The 16292-nt window shown below is 37.3% G+C and overlaps 1 protein-coding gene across 4 annotated transcripts in view; it reads left to right on the top strand.

Moving 5' to 3' along the window:
- myo10 (myosin X) overlaps positions 1–16292 on the top strand; it is a 137072-nt gene that overhangs the window by 19872 nt on the left and 100908 nt on the right. The gene's annotated exons all lie outside the window — the stretch shown is intronic.

The following is a 16292-nucleotide window of genomic DNA, read 5'->3' as shown; positions in this document are numbered from 1 at the left end:
AATTGAGGCCATTTCATTCACTACCTCACTACTGGCCATCTTCAGAGACTGTACAAAAAACTGGCAGAGCTGTTTTGGGATTCAGTAGGATTGGAGACAACAAGAGGATCTTTGCTTTTCAGTGTAACAGCTTTGGAATTGGATGGATGAGACATGTATTTGTGGAGAGCTGTATCTGTCTCCTTGTGGCACTTGGCCGTCTGTGTCTCAGAATCCCAAAAATCCCAAAAAGGGTTTGTTTATGAGAAACATACCTTGGCGAATACATGCATTTGTCCTTAGTCTGTGGCTGTTTTGGTTCAATGTGAGGTTACAGTGGTTACTCAAGAACATTTAAAATGAAATGGGAAACCTTAAAAAAATGAAAGCAGAACAAAATCCTTTAAACAAAATTTTAATGAGCAGATCATATCTATCCAAGTTTTTTCGTATTCTCTTGAAGTACTGTTGCTTTTTTCCTTTTTCAACTCTTTGTAGTGCTAGCTCCCTAGTTGCGAAAATACAAGAAATAGTTTTCATAGTTAAGATTCACGTCGGAACAAGAGGACACAGCATTGCCTAAGGTGTCTTATGTGTCATAAGTGGTCTCCTAAAGTTTGTGCAATGCCAGATTTATTTACCTGCTAAGCTGAGCGTTGTGGCCCCTTAAATAAGAATTTTATTACTGGAAGAGTTGGTTCACATACCAGATAATTATCAAAACAACACAGCAGAGAAAAATGCGGACACAGGTAACAGGATATGCAACAAACACTGAAATATCAGGAAAAAAGATTTAAGCTTTTTAAGCAACTGAAGTACTATTTTTGTCTGTAGCCTTAACCCATATGCTGAAAATTATCCAGCATGGTAATTTGATAAAGACAGGAGTTATTTTGCATAGAACTAATACAGATTTTAAGGGGATATTTTGTGTAACAAGAAAAGAAAGAGATTAAATGACAGATGAGGGTAATAAAGTGATTTTATCTCTGGACCCATGACCTTTTTGATCTGTTCATTGAACAGCCTGTCTCTCAACACTTTAAACCTGGCACAATTATATTTGGTGTGGTGTAATTTAAGTCACAGTTTTCCTGTTGTTGTTTTTATTCTTCATATGTGCATTTCAACACTTGCTGTTTTACATGTCCTAAATTAATTACTTTCTTGTTTTGTAAAACCCCATTTGTTAATATTCAATAGCTTGAGCTCCTGGTGAAGTAATAAATGCCAGAAAAGATGAGTTCCTAGGACATCTTGCATCCTGTGGCAGGGATCTAATTAGACATTTTCTGTTTTATTTATTTCTGTTTATATAATTTTCTGTAGCTTACTAAAATCGATAATGATTTTTTTCTGGTGCTGGGACAGTTGAAATTGTGAAGCAGTATATAATGAAATGGGTTAAAAATCATCTCCAAGATCTGATTTGCCTTAGACCTTTTATTCAGATTGAGACTGTGAAGTGCGACAGCTTTGGTCTTTGGTCTGCAGCATCTACCTTGTTCAGAAACAGACCTTCTCTTAGTTTGCTGCGGTTGTGTCTTAAAATGAGGAAAAAAAAAAAAAACAAGTCTCCCCTTCTCTGGTTTAAAATCTGAAGCTCCAGAATGCGATTAGTTGAAATTGATTTGACAAAACTTCGTATTTGTTTTGTTATTGTTCTGTCTTCTGTCAGCTTCAATTTGTTGTATTAATGTTTTAATACATATTATAATATCGGGGGAAAAAATCAATGGAATGTGTCATGTGGATGGCCCAGAAAGCTAAACTCACTATGTACGATTAATTAAACCTACATTTTGTTTAAGAAGTTGCAGAAGCACTATTGACCAGTAAGTAACTGGACTGCAGCCCACTCAACCATCTTACTGAAGCCAGAATACACTAGCTATAATGGCTCTCTTTGTTGATGTTCTCTGCCTTTAATCGAGTCACATTGTAGGCATGTGACAGCTCAAAAAGGCATAGTTTAAATGAAATATAACTCTCAGTGCTGCTGTGTGTATGACTCTGAAAAAAATATGCCCTGTAAGCAAGTCCGAGATTACAGCCTGTAGTTGTGGCATTTTGAGTTGTTTTTGTTGTCAACCAGAAGCTGGGCTCAAGTACCTCCTTTATATGATGGCTAATTGGTACAAGCTAAACCAAACAGGAGCCTCGTTATAAATATTTTTGAAGATGGAAGTAACATAATATGTGGGGATTAAATTAAATAGCATGCCACCATTTTTATTTTCTTTTTTACACAGGTTTTTTTTCAAGCTTCAAAGGCACAGGTTTTCAAAGGGGTTTGTGAAAGAGGTATTTAAACTGCTTTCATGCTTTTGTGAGCATAATAAAAACTTGGGAATGTCAAATTTACAATAACCAAGATTAATCAATAATTTTAGAGTCCTATTCATGAAACAAAATGTCTTTTCATATTCTTCTATGTACTCAGTTCTTTGAATTTTGAAAAAAATATTCTACAGTGTAGCCATCAAACATTTGCTGTTTTCAAGGGCTTGTTGTGGTTTTGTTAACTGCAGCGGCTGTTTTAACAGTCTAAAGGACGTAATCAGATCAGTAAGGTATTTTGTTTAAGGGCACAACATGCACGCGTTTCAAAGATGGAAGAACATTTTTGTCTGAAAGACGTGGCTATTTCTGGAAAATGTGAAAGAAGTGAAGGCTTTGATAAGGTCTTCACTGTTTCAATGCCTGGAAGACTGAACTCGGAATGAATGTAAATATGTAATTATCATATTGTGAAGATAGATCAAATATGACATCTTGAGCCTCCATTTCTGCTGTTGGGTGTGAAAATGCAGGAAAAAAAGACAGTGGCTACTCATTCAAACCAAACTAGTGTCAGATATGAATCTTCTACTTTTGTTTTAAAAAAATAGGATTTAGTCTATGTGTCCTTCTATGATGTTTACAATATTTGTTTTCTTAAAATAGATTGATCCTCATAGGTCTTCTATGTTTTTTGGGTAATGGCTATTGAGTGGTCCCATGATCCTGTATTGGATTTAAGAAGTTCGAAAAAGGATGGATGGATTATTGATTTCTTAAAATCTTGTGGTCTTTCTACAAGTATCTGTAAAAGCCTAAAATTGTCCTGGGATTTTGCTCCTTTTTTGGTGTTTCTCATTCCTTTTTATCTAATGGCCAACAAACACCTGTGAACTACTATAATGGTGAAATAGCGCACTTATCTTTATATTAAAAACGCCAGAAAGGAATCACTCCTGAATTATCTGGTGAGTAGGCAGATGATCTTAAATCTAAAAAGAGCTAAAAGAGAATCCGGTTCTGCCAGTCTAGTGACTCTGTGAGCGACACCTAGTGTGGATGTTATCTTATTCGCTAGTCTGGTCAGTTTATTATAGCACTGACATCCATCCGTTTGTTTTCTAACCACTTTATCCAGTGTCATGGGGGAGCTATCCCAGCAAGCAACAGGTGTAAGGCAGGATACACCTTGGATGGGATGTCAGTCCATCACAGGCCCTTGGACTGCAGGAGAAAACCCACATGAACACAGAGTACAGGGTACACAGAAAATACAAACTCTATGCATGTAGCACCCCAGAGTTAGGACAGATCTTTGCACATAAGCAATATAGTGAAATATAGTTAAACTGTAGGCCTATAGGGCAGTTAAATAAAAGTGATATATACAGTATACTGTATATAAAAGTGATATATTTAATACAGCCAAAACATTGATATTGTCAAATGACATAATGGAGATTGCATAAATGAAGAAAAGAACACTGAATGATGTTAGTAGGATAATCTTTCTTTCCCTTCTGTGGTGTGTATGAAATTTATAAGAATAAAACTACCAGTAACCCTGTTTTTCTTTCTGAACGGTGTTCTAAATTAGCCTCCAAACTTATCCTTTATAGACTTTACCTTAAAGAAAGACCTGGAAATATTGTGTCATCTCAGGTTGAGGATATTGTGGTCTGTTTCATAACAACATTAATAAAAGACATGAATTTGCAATTAATTGACTTATCATATCATGTGGTTCTGAGTCAAATAGACCACATGATACAGTTGAGTGAAACACAGATTGGGCTTTTTGAACAGTCACGCCATAGAGCAGAAAAATAAAGAAAGCTTATGCTGAAAAAAATATTATCTGTTTGGTTTGGTTTGCAGTTTTGGGTCTAGTGTGATAGTTAGGATTGAGGTACTCATAGACTCCAAAGTTTATGAGAATATTAAGCTAAAAACTATTGCTCTCTATAATGAATATTAACTTTAGTTAGATTTAACTGTAGGATAATGACTCAGAACTGGCCTGAAACTCAATGACCAAAAGATAAAGAGAGCTTAAAATTTAGTTAGCTTGATTGGCCATCACAGTCTCTTGCAGAACATTTATGATATTAGCTGTGGAAAGTTGGATCACAAGTACAGGCTTTACTGAAGAGTTCAGTAGGAGTGTTCATACAGTATATCCCTCATGTGCAGTTTAGGAACTGATTAGGTGCATTTCGAAGTATATTTTATTGTTTTTGATGGAAATTAATTGCAAATGCAATGTTGAAAGTCATGCTAGTCTTTATGTTTCTGTCAACAACTCACCTGGAATTCAGGCTGAATCAACTTTTTGTTATTATGTGGTTTTAATACATTCAAATTCTCTGAGTAAAATCAGACTGAAAATGGCTTGGATCGAGCAAATAAGACACACTGCAATCCATATTTTCTTTATGCCATTTTTTTCTCTTTCTATTTAAAAAGTGTGATATATACATTGCAGAGAAGCCAGAAAGTTTTGTCAGCATCATAGGGCCAATCATAAGGCATTAAATTGAATTATAAAAATATAATCTTTTGGGCATGCAGGCATATCACAGCTGCACAGGAAAATGTTTTCAGCTGAAAGCTATTACATTCAGACAGCTGTCTGGCCTTTTTTAAACTTTTGGTAATGCAGGAATAATAACAAGGATCATATCCCTTTTATTATGAAAATCTAGTCTTTAATAATCAATTTGAATGTAATTACACCACTGCAGTAGAGGTTCCAGTTTTTGCAGCGGAAAGCCAGTCATTGGATTTAAGTGGAGCGATTTGTCTCACCCCATTTCTAAATTATCTGCTTTGCTGCTGATGATAACCAACTGCAATGCTAAATGTTCTCAGGTGGTGTATGGGGCCCTCTTCCTCATTCTTCTCTTTCATAAACAGCAAAGAATGAACAGATTTTGTTGAAATGACTCCAGGTGAACCATTGCAACCTGGGAAGCAATGGAAGATCATCATAAGCACTCCAATTACTCAATGCAATGTAAAGAAGAAGGATTTCTTTGTTGGCATTGCTTAAAAAGCCTTGGATTTCTATTGTAGATTAACTGTGGTGGCAATGGACCATATAGATAGTGAAGTACATGCCTTTTGGTTTGAGCAAAGGAATTTCAGTTTTTTAACCAATGTCAGGTAGCTTAGATAAGATAAGATCACTTTATTAGCCATATACAATTTCTTGCATTAGGAATTTGTCTTTACCCCAGCTTGCCCTCCATGACACACACAGGCACACAGACAGGGAGAGAGAAGCTTAGGGTCAGAGCGCAGGGTCAGCCATTTTTACGGCGCCCCTGGAGCAGCTGGGGTTAAGGGCCTTGCCCAACAGAGTAGGATTCCTCTGCCAGCCATGGGATTTGAACCGGCAACCTTCCAGCCACAGGTGCAGATGGGTAGCCGAAGTGCCACTGCTCCGCCCACAACCTTTGCTCCGCCCACAACCTTTGCTCCGCCCACAACCTCATGACCCAACCTCAGTCTTTTTTTCTCATCACTTCTCCTAATGCTGCACTCTTTAATTCCTATACGTGTCAGATTAGGAAATCTGTAAAAACTTGCTTCTACTTGCCCCTGACATTACCATCATTTTAATACACAACAATAAGCCTGTGAACAGGTTTAGTCAGCCCTATAAAAGAGAATATATTCAATGAGTTTGATGGTATATCTAAAAATACTTCAGTATACTTTAGTTGTATTACTAAAAATAATTTCAGAATAATGTAGCCCTTCAGGGGCATAAGTGGTTTGATGAGGGGAAGGAGATCTAACAGAAGGTCTTTTCTACAGATCAACTTTAAAGTGGATTACTTTAGCAGTTAAACCCCCAGAAATGTCAAGAAAAGTCAAGCGGTGTGTAGAGGGATTTTCCAGACTTTAAAGGTTCCACACAAGTGTTAACTTGATAGGCCTTTCCTGCATTAATAAGAGAGCCGCCGTGTAAACTGTGTTCTGATAAGAGTGTGTGAAGGGCTCAGATTACTTTCCGACAGGAGTTTGTTCCTCAGCCCCTTACAGAAGGTGTGTAAAAATGGGGGCTGATTTTTTACGATGCAGTCACCACCAGTAGAATCAAAAACTGAATTATTAGACATGCAAACTGAGGAATCGTTTGTCAGCCCCTGAAGGCAGTTGGAGATTTCCTCATAAAACCAGCCAAGAGGGAGAATGTCAGGGCTTCACGGTAAAAGATTTCTCCTACTTGCATGCATAGCTTTAAGACGTGCCCTAGTGGTGTCATACAGTACCTCCAATCCAGCAGCCGGTCCTTACAGGGAGAGAATGAGTGGGGGGGATTGAGTCCCCGTCGTGAAATGCCAAATGTACTCCTAACACTGTGATGCCATTTAATTAAGCTCACACTTGAGGAGTACTGACAGCAGGCTTTAGGCCAATTGTGACGTGAGTGGGAAATAGGTGCAGAGAACACGTCTGAATGAACTTGTGAAATGGAACATTTCAACACTGTGATAATAACCTGTTAGTACTCGTTCTCAGACGTCACCGAACACCGTGTAAGACAGCTGAATTCTCCGAACTCACAAGCCATGTAATGATTTTTTTAATGTATCCTGAGGTTCATCTTACATTGGAAAGCTGGAAAGGCTAATCGGCTTCTTCTTTTGTTAAAGATCAATTTTTTTTTTAATTTCCTGAGCGTCCACTCTAGACTTGCTCCTTTACATACTTTATTGCTTCTTAATGTTTTATAACTTAATTTTTCTTTTTGGCCTTTGTATTTAAATAATTCCTAAGCTGTGAAGGCCATACGTCATTTGTAATTTTCACAATGTACTCTGTGAACTGTGAAATATTCCAATTTACTTTTGACCATTGTAATCCTCCTCTGGTAACTCCACAGCTGCACTTAGACACAGTTAGGAACTACTGTGTTGAATTGCGTGCTATCAGCCACATAGAGTGCTGTCATATGAGTAGCTGGGATATAATGTCTCCCATTATTGCACTAAATTAAGGCCTTTCTTTAACTATAATTACATTTTTATAAGGAGAATCTGAAAATCAGGAAAATTGAAAAGACTATAATTAGACAACAAAGAAGTGTTGAATCGTTTCTCTAGAGCTTTCTTCTTTTCCCTCTGTCTATATATATTTCTGTGTATAAACTGAGCCAATAAGTAGAGGATATTTGATTTCAAACATGGATTTGGTAGCTGAAAAGAACTTTTTAACTGTGAGGTGAAAATAGACATACTCTAAAACTGAATTTACATTGTGGCCTGTGTCCCCCTGTGAAACATGGAAAAATGAATACCTACTGTATCAATACCAGGCCAAGCTAATACTTTTATTTTTACAGTACGTTTTGCAGGGAGAAGGTGTGCAAAGCTTATTAATAGCATGGGATTGGATATAGTAAGGCCATCTTTCAGTAAGTGCGGCTGTGAGGAACACACAACTTCTAAGAAAAAAGAGTCCACAGACACTGGAAATTGTCCAGTTTGTACACCAAGGTATGCTGCTGCAAAAAAGATTAGCCACCCATGGTCCCAATTCCAGTGAACCAGAAATACAAATAATTAGTCCCACTGAGGATGACTGAGAGACATCACCCCAACTTATTATCTCACTCCAACACTTTGAATCTGGGGGCTGTGGCTGATGTCATTACCAGATGTTCAGCTTGACTCTTAGGTTTTGTAATATTAGCATTTATTTTGTGAAATTATAGTGGCTATCAAAAGTATTCACCCCCCTCTGACTTTTTTATATTTTATTGTGTCACAAAATGGAATGATAATGTATTTAACTGGGAATTTTTGCCATCGAGTGACAGGAAACGCTATTGTGAAAGTGAAAGGAAAAGTTCCCAGATCCTCCTAAATTAAGTCTAAATCCAGCATAAATATAAAATGGAAAATAACTGATTGCATAATTAGTGTTCAGTTCATTCCCTCTTCAGTATTATTCAAGTTCGTTGTCAGTGTTTAACTGAATTAGATTTGTGGGAATAGTTTTAGTACCTTCACATCTCACAACTCTTGAACTACTGTGTTTTATGATGTTCCCCGGTCCCCGAGAACAGATACCCAATACGAAGAAGACCTGATATTGAAAGGCATTCTGTGTTCGGCTTATAGGCTACAACTACTAAAAAGGAAAATGTTAAACAAGGACAACAGGGATGAAGATGAATATTACATGGAAGCTGCTGATTAGCGATATGTTAAAAAGAAAAGGGATACGTAAATCAACAGATTTTGTTTTTTGTAGGCAGTGTTATGCTCGTCACAAAAGAGTTTGTCAGCATGGCCTTGAACAAGAGGAAGGAACCTTTTCCACACTGTAAACCCTGTTGACACATCGGTGATATGTGGATATTAGATTCTAGCTTCAAACAAAGAGGATGTTATTGCATTTTAATGTATTTTCTTAACTTTGGCAGTAGAAAAGGTTTCTTCTATTGGCTTTAAAGCCTTTTTGCCGTGTTGTGTTGTCTGAAATGCAGCTGTATTTGTGGTTTATTTGCTGAAAAATTAACTGGGTGAAAATGAAAATAATTTTGTGCCCCATATCTTTGTATAGCAAAATCTGTCCTCTGCTTTCCAAGCCCATAATGAATGTCTAATAAAAAGGTTTATTTTTTATTTCTTTGGTACCACACAAACATACTGTGAACAAATGAGGACCCTTACTGGGGTTGAAGGATCAAGTATTCATCTTCCAAAGTTCAGATACTTTGACTTTTTTATGTATGATGCTGTTTTGGATTTACTAGGAGGTCACTGCAGGTCGAATTTGGTGTTTGAAGCAACTGTAAATTCTGCCCTATGAATAAAGGCCTTGAAGTCTACTCATCAGAGGGGGAACATTTGTATAGTAATTAATACTAATAATTCCTTACACTTATATAGGGCTTTTCTGGACCCTCCACTCAAAGCACTTTACAGGTAATGGGGACTCCCCTCTGCAGCCATAGTGCACCAGAACACTCACCCCACATCAGCTATCAGTGAGGAGGGAGGAGGAGAACAGAGTGATGAAGGTTGGGGATGGGGATTATTAGGAGACCATGATTGTAAATTTGGCCAGTTCCTACTCTTTTTAGTAACCCCCCTGGGATTTTTAATGACCACAGAGAGTCAGGACCTCAGTTTTACATCTCATCCAAAGGACGGCATCTTTTTTTTACAGTGTAACGACTGTGGGCTTCGGTATAGAAAGTGGTTTGTGAGTTAACACCGTCCTTGCGGTGATCTGCCTGATCATTAACATGATGGTTATTCTCGGTCAAACCTCTAAAAAAGGTTTTCAGTACATCCCTTTGCAGGACTCCCTATTACTGATTTGTGCTGGGCTCAGGCTCTGTCCTACTGGTGAGACTTTCTTGTGTCATTCGGACAAATTGCAAGTGTGTTGTTGCCAGATTAATAGTTCTGCTCTTGTTTAGTCAGTATTTTCTTTCCCATGCAAACATAGGTGTTTTACAAATGTGAGCATCTTGTACTTCCAGATCTTTGTATATCATTGTATACCTTTGTGTTTTATAGCAGTGAATTCAATGTGCTGTTTTTTTAAGTTGCATAGCTTGTTAACAGACAGTGTTTAGACAAGATCAGGAGACTGAAGTTGTGGGGAGGATTTGAAATACAGTGGAAATACAGTATCTTTGAAATAGAGAGAAATAGTGGCCAGATTTAGATTATATTTGATTTTTAATTAACTTTTATAAAACAATTTTAATCAAGATAAAACAAACCCATAGGTTTGTATCACTGTGCTTTATTATACTGCCGATGATTTTTATTTATTGGAGGTATAGAATATCTCTTCCTTCCATTTTTTATGATGAAATATATTTTTACCATTCCATGTAAAACAATTAAGTGAATGATTTGACATACCCGTGTGATGGTTTGGATTCATTTTCATTCTCTGTCCAAATATATTGCATTCAAAAGTGAAACAATTTAAGTCTTGTTCAGTTTGATGTTGAACCACAGAAATGCTTGAAAGACTTCCTGTCTCCTGTCTGTAGTTTATAAGGGCACGGAGACCCTGTCTTTAGAACGTGTGATGAAAGCAGTAGATTTATAATCCTGAACCACCAATGTTTCATAGCCACAGGGTTTAACTGACCTGAAGATACTTTAAGATCTGTTTTATATATTTCTTTTCAGCTCCTGCTTTTGAGGGTGGAGAAGGGCTGTTTTCAGTGGATGTTTAAAGTCATGACCCTAGTAAAGAACATTACTGTCCATTCCTGTCTCTTGAGAGGAAACTGTGTGCTTTTAGCTGATTTAAAAAAAAAGTTATAAACATCTGAGGTTTGTATGTTTTCAGTATGATATCACTCAAAGTTATAGCCCAATAAAAATAATAAGAGAACTCCCATTTGTGATATAGTCATTGAAAGCCCAGATTTGTCATTTTTTCATGGCTTTCTCAATGAGGGACTTTAGCAGTGAAGACAAGACATGAAGCGTATATTTGCACATTATTTATAAGCATTAGTTTTTAATTCAATTATTTATTTGCGAAGGGGTTGGACTGAGGTTGTAAATTATGAGGCAAGTATAAAGATCTTAATCTATAACAGTAGTCCTTTTTTTACCACAACTTTGCAGCTGTTTTACTTAAACACCAAATTATAGCTGTTCATCAATTCTTGTATTTTGAAGAACCGGGGAATCACCAGTGAGAACATGTATTATCAATTTGTTCATAATCAAATCTTTAAATATCTATTCCAGTGATTGGTGTGTGGTGAATATTTTACAGAAAGGATGGTTTTCCAGCTTTTTACCTGGCTTTGTGTCACAATGTGCTAAAGAGGACCATTCTTACTGTAGTGTATGTAAAATTAGGAGCTTCTTTAAACAACAGCGGTGTTAACTGACCACATCAGATTTCTGAAGCTCAGCAAACAAGGATGGGCCCGATCAGTACTGGGATCAAGACTTCTAAGTAAAACTGGTTCAGTGTCCCAGTGTGATGACTCAATGCTGGAGGAGGTGTGATCCTTTGAATGAGACTTTAAGCTAAGGCCCTGACTACTTGGTCATTAAAACCCTTTCGATACTTCAAAAAATAAGTGGTGTTAACTTGGTGCCCTGGCTAAATTCTCCTGATCTTGAATAATCCGGACTAGCTCAAATGTTCCTTTTATTCTACTGGTGAAGCAGTTACTCTTCTATGCTTGAACCGCTGTGTTGTGAGCTTGCTGGAACAACTGCTGTGCATCACCTTTGTGGTTACTGTGTGTTTAATAGTGGATGATGGGCTTCCCTTCCTATGTGTAAAGTGTACTGTATCTTGAGTTAGAATGTTTTTCAAGGATATTGTTGCCAAAATATCTTGGTCACAAATGTGCTTAAATAATAAGAGCAATACAGAAGTAAGCATCAAATTCAATGACCAAAACATTAACAAAGCTTAAAAATCAGTGTTCTTGATTGGTCAGCATTGCACCCTGGTGAAACATGGTTACTATTTGGATTATAGAAAGCTGCTCACAAGTGCTGGTTGTGGAAACTAAAGTTCTGCATGGAGAAGTGGTGAAATATCATGTGAATTTTAATAACCTATTAGAAGAGACCAAAAGCTTTCTCAACTCAAATCCAAAACATAGTCCTTAAAATACTTATTGCAAAGGTATGAATGCATTTGAAAATCACCCATTCAGAAATACATGGGCCTGTTTTTGACAGATGTTGCATGTATTATAATACAATATTGAAAGTCATTAAAGTCTTCAATTTTTTATTAATTATAAATTTTTGTGTTTTAATTTCTTTTGCTTTGAATTTCATGCTAAATTAACTTTTAGTTACAGTTCATCAAGAGTTTAGATAACAGCTACTGTTGATGATCATTATGGAAATAACACACAAACCCAAAGTCTGGAGCTGTCTAACAACATTATAATGTTTTGTGTTTGAACACCGCAACTGAAAAAAAAAGAACTTACGTGTGCAGCCAGAAACACTGGTCTGGTGTGTGTGTTAACCTGCTGAATGAGAAACAGGTTACGACTTGAGGGCGGACAGGTTATAAAGGATCAAGCCCATACATTCAGTACTTACAACATCATGTGTACACTGACAGTCACTGCAGTGACCTATGTCGGTTACCTTTGTAACTGACCAAGCATTTCTGTTATTCTGTAAATAATGTGCGCAAAGCAACAGGTCTGTTTGTCATCCAGGACAGCTTGAACTATTATCTATTAGCATTAATGCTGAAGAATCTGATCTGTCATCTTCCAGGAATATTTCTGCTTATAGCCTTTTAAACTGAATCTTGTGTAACACTTGTTTTCTAAAATCTCTCCGGCTTAAAGTTCAGTTTACAACACTGCAAAATGACTTGTTTTATCTTTCCTCTTTCGGTTGTTATTGTTTTGAACAAAGTGTGACTTGGAATAATTATATAGTCCTTCAAGATACATATTTTCCTTGGAAAATTAAAGTGATACTTCTGTATAGCCTATTTGAATGCCTCTCGCACTAAAGAAAAAAAATGCTAACTTGAAGTGTGAGTTTGAGTGCAGGGCTACAGTAACATTTTACCATATCATTAGCTTTTTTATATTCTGGGATATGGAGAGGGTGCTGTTCCTTCTCCATAGACCACAAAAAATAATGATAATGAATGATATGTTCATTGTGGAGAAGTCTGTTGCTGCTAAAGCAATCTGTGTTTCACTGAGCATAGAAAGCTGAAATTCTTTTCTAAATAAATTTATCAGCTGTAGTAACAGAGACATAACAGGTGACATCCCCAGAGTTGTCACTCACCTTGCTGGAGCAGTGTTGAAAATGCAAATACACTTTTTGTTCCTACACGTATTCTGCTTTGTGCTTGACCTGAGCTGGCTGTAGCTTCAAGGTTAATGTGCAACTGGTTCACTTTCTCTACCAATTCAAAAACCGCACTTTGACCCCAAACCGGCTTTACTAACAGGTGCTCAGTTTTTTTTTTCATTTCGCTAATTAATCCCTTATGATAAAAAAGCATAAACTTTCTAAAGCTGGTATTTCTTTTCTACTTTCATTGTTATTTTATTGTTATTGTTAGTTGTATTTAGTGTTAAAGTAGGTTGCTGCGTCAGCATGCATAGGCTGCAAAGGAACAGGTAACGGGTTTATTCCATGCTGAAAAGAACAGAAAGAAAATGCAACGTTTCAGCCGTGGAGGCTTCTTCAGGTGTGAAGAAGGTGTGAAGAATATTTAGAGTACATGTTACGCGGTGTTATTTTCTTACAAAAAAGAGAGGTGTATTTCAGAGGTGTCCATCATACTTGTATTTCAAAACATTTGGCCTTAAGAAACAGCTTGCCTCTAATTTTATGCTGTTGCCTTTTTTTCTCTGATTGTGAGTTGAGTGGACTATGTGGACTTTAAAGAACTAACCTTCATAGTTTTGCTAACAAGGACATGTGGAGGTGAATACCTCACCCTTTCATAAATAAGAAAATCATTGTAGAATTGTGTTGTAGTTGACTTTTCTAGTAGCTCAGAATTCCTTGCCTATGCATGTGATTTCTTAAATATTAAATTTGATATAGTCTTATAGTAAATTTAATATAAAATTTAAAAATACTATTATACAGTATAAAGTCTTATCTTTTTGTATCTTTATCTATTTTTTCCCAAAAGAAACTTAACACTGCTGCTATGATTTTGCAAGCTCAACATTTGCTTAGACAAGTAGACAAGAAACACATACACTTCTATCTCAGTTATACAACAGGTGTTAAATTCATTAATCACCTTTACTGCAGTTGTGTCATCTAGAATGTGGAGGGAAGTGTTTTTTTTAAACACACACTATAATTCACTTTGTGTACCTAACTGAAAAGAAAGAGAACTAAAGCAGTTAGACTCTGGATTTTTTTTTTGCTTTTCCATCCAATCCTCAATAAGAATTGTGTACATTTTAGAGGGACTGTAAGTGTGTACTTAACCTTTAACTAGTGAGGTGGGGTCTGTTTGATCACAAACTAATTTGCCATTATGCACGAAAGAAAAGCAGGAAGCAGGCAGGTAAGTTATGAGGTGTAAGCCTGTAGTCTGAAAGTATAAAAAGAATGGGCTATATGCCTTTAGGTATGCCACGTTTTCAAATAGACCTCTTCTGTTCACTTAAGGGTTAATAGGGCATTAGCTGGATCTCAATGTAGACAATGTAATATACCAAAGAGATATACCAATCATGCTCTTCTCTCATAGTATACATTCTCTATAGCATGGGGCGCACTGTTCCTCTCTTTCTGTAGTGTATAATATAGTGCAGTTTTAAATGTCAATTCATATTCCATTTCAATACACATTGAAATGCATTTCTTAAGTAGGAAGCTGTAAGATTACTAGTGTAGCATATGCTTTGTCTGGAGCACTGCTGACTTATTTCATAGTGTCATCTCTTTCCATGAAATCCAATTTTTTTCTGGCGGAAGTGCTTTGCTAGGTATCTAAATTTAACACATATGTAACACAATCATTGCTTCTTCTCCTCAAGAGAAGTGAAACAGAAGGTTTACATCATCAAATGAATAACGCCACATATACAGTATAGTAATCGCATTGCAACATCAGTCAGTACATGTCAGGTAATGACATGAGGTAAACCTGTCCTGAAGCCCCTACACCAGTGGTCTCCAGCCCTGGTACTGAAGAGGCACAATGTTGTAGATTTTATAGGTGTCTTCAGTCAGTGGATCACAACCACATTTAACATCTTCTATTTAAATGCAGCGTTTTTTACTAGTACGGTTCAGTTCAGTGCTGCTAGACTGTGGTTCTTTGCTGATGAAAAACGTGTCGAGTAATATTTAAAAACATACATGTATATTTTAGCATATATTATCAGTTCTATTTGACAATGAAGTGTTTTACAAAAAGTGACTGTAATCAAGAGCTCCAACCTCTAGTGCAGGCGAGAAGAAAAAAAAACCTTAAGATATGCAACCTTTCCTTATAACTTTCTTCCTTACGAACCTCCGTGCATTTTGTGCAGTAACTCATGGACGACTATGCGTACCCATTACAGATTGGGGGATAGTATGCTCTGGTGTTGGACTTATGGCAACAGCTGCCTTTTAATTACTGAATGGACAAGAGGTCTTGCAGGTGCAGGTGTCAGCTCTGCTTGCTTTCCTTTCGTGTGTCAATAGCAGGCGATGTTTGAGTTTGTTGGAGTTTGCAGGGATTAGTGATGAACAATGCGGCAGTGTGCTCCTGCTGGGCGTTTTAACTGGGGCCGGGGAGGGGTGACTGCTGACACACGACAAGGAGGGGGAGAGGGAGTCTGTTAATATGCCTAATAGCACAACACAAAGGATGTCATTTAATGGTGTATGCCTCAGAGCAACAGTGCCACTTGGGCCCCAGCTGCCTGAGGTGGTTCGGAAGTGTTAGATCTATCTAGCAAGAGAAGGCCATGGAGTAAATTATGTTGACAACAAGATCCATCACTATATTTTCTTCTTACATCTCCTGTGGAAAGCTGAGCACACGTGTTGAACACAAAGGCGCACTGTAGCCTGTGATCTTTTGGTTGGGTTCAGAGGTACATCGGTATAATTGACCTCTGAGAATGTAAAAGAGCAGCATTTGTCTTATTTTGTGGGATTCAGCCATAAAGCTTACCTTTTTGAGTTTTTGAATGATTGCCTTTATGTATTGAGTGATGTGATCATCAGGAGGAACTTAAATGTATGTGTGCGTTTAGAGGATAGGTTTTATAGTATAATAATAATAATAATAATAATTGCTTACACTTATATAGCGCTTTTTCTGGACACTCCACTCAAAGCGCTTTACAGGTAATGGGGACTCCCCTCCGCCACCACCAATGTGCAGCATCCACCTGGATGATGCGACGGCAGCCATAGTGCGCCAGAACGCTCACCACACATCAGCTATCAGTGGGGAGGAGAGCAGAGTAAATGAAGCCAATTCACAGAGGGGGATTGTTAGGAGGCCATGATTGATAACAGCCGATGGGGAAATTTGGCCAGGATGCCGGGGTT

Source organism: Lepisosteus platostomus, chromosome 8 (assembly GCF_059453375.1).
Source record: "Lepisosteus platostomus isolate fLepPlt1 chromosome 8, fLepPlt1.hap1, whole genome shotgun sequence".
NCBI lineage: Eukaryota > Metazoa > Chordata > Actinopteri > Semionotiformes > Lepisosteidae > Lepisosteus > Lepisosteus platostomus.
The sequence above is the reverse complement of the archived record's forward strand: the minus strand, read 5'-3'. Positions and strand labels throughout refer to the sequence as shown.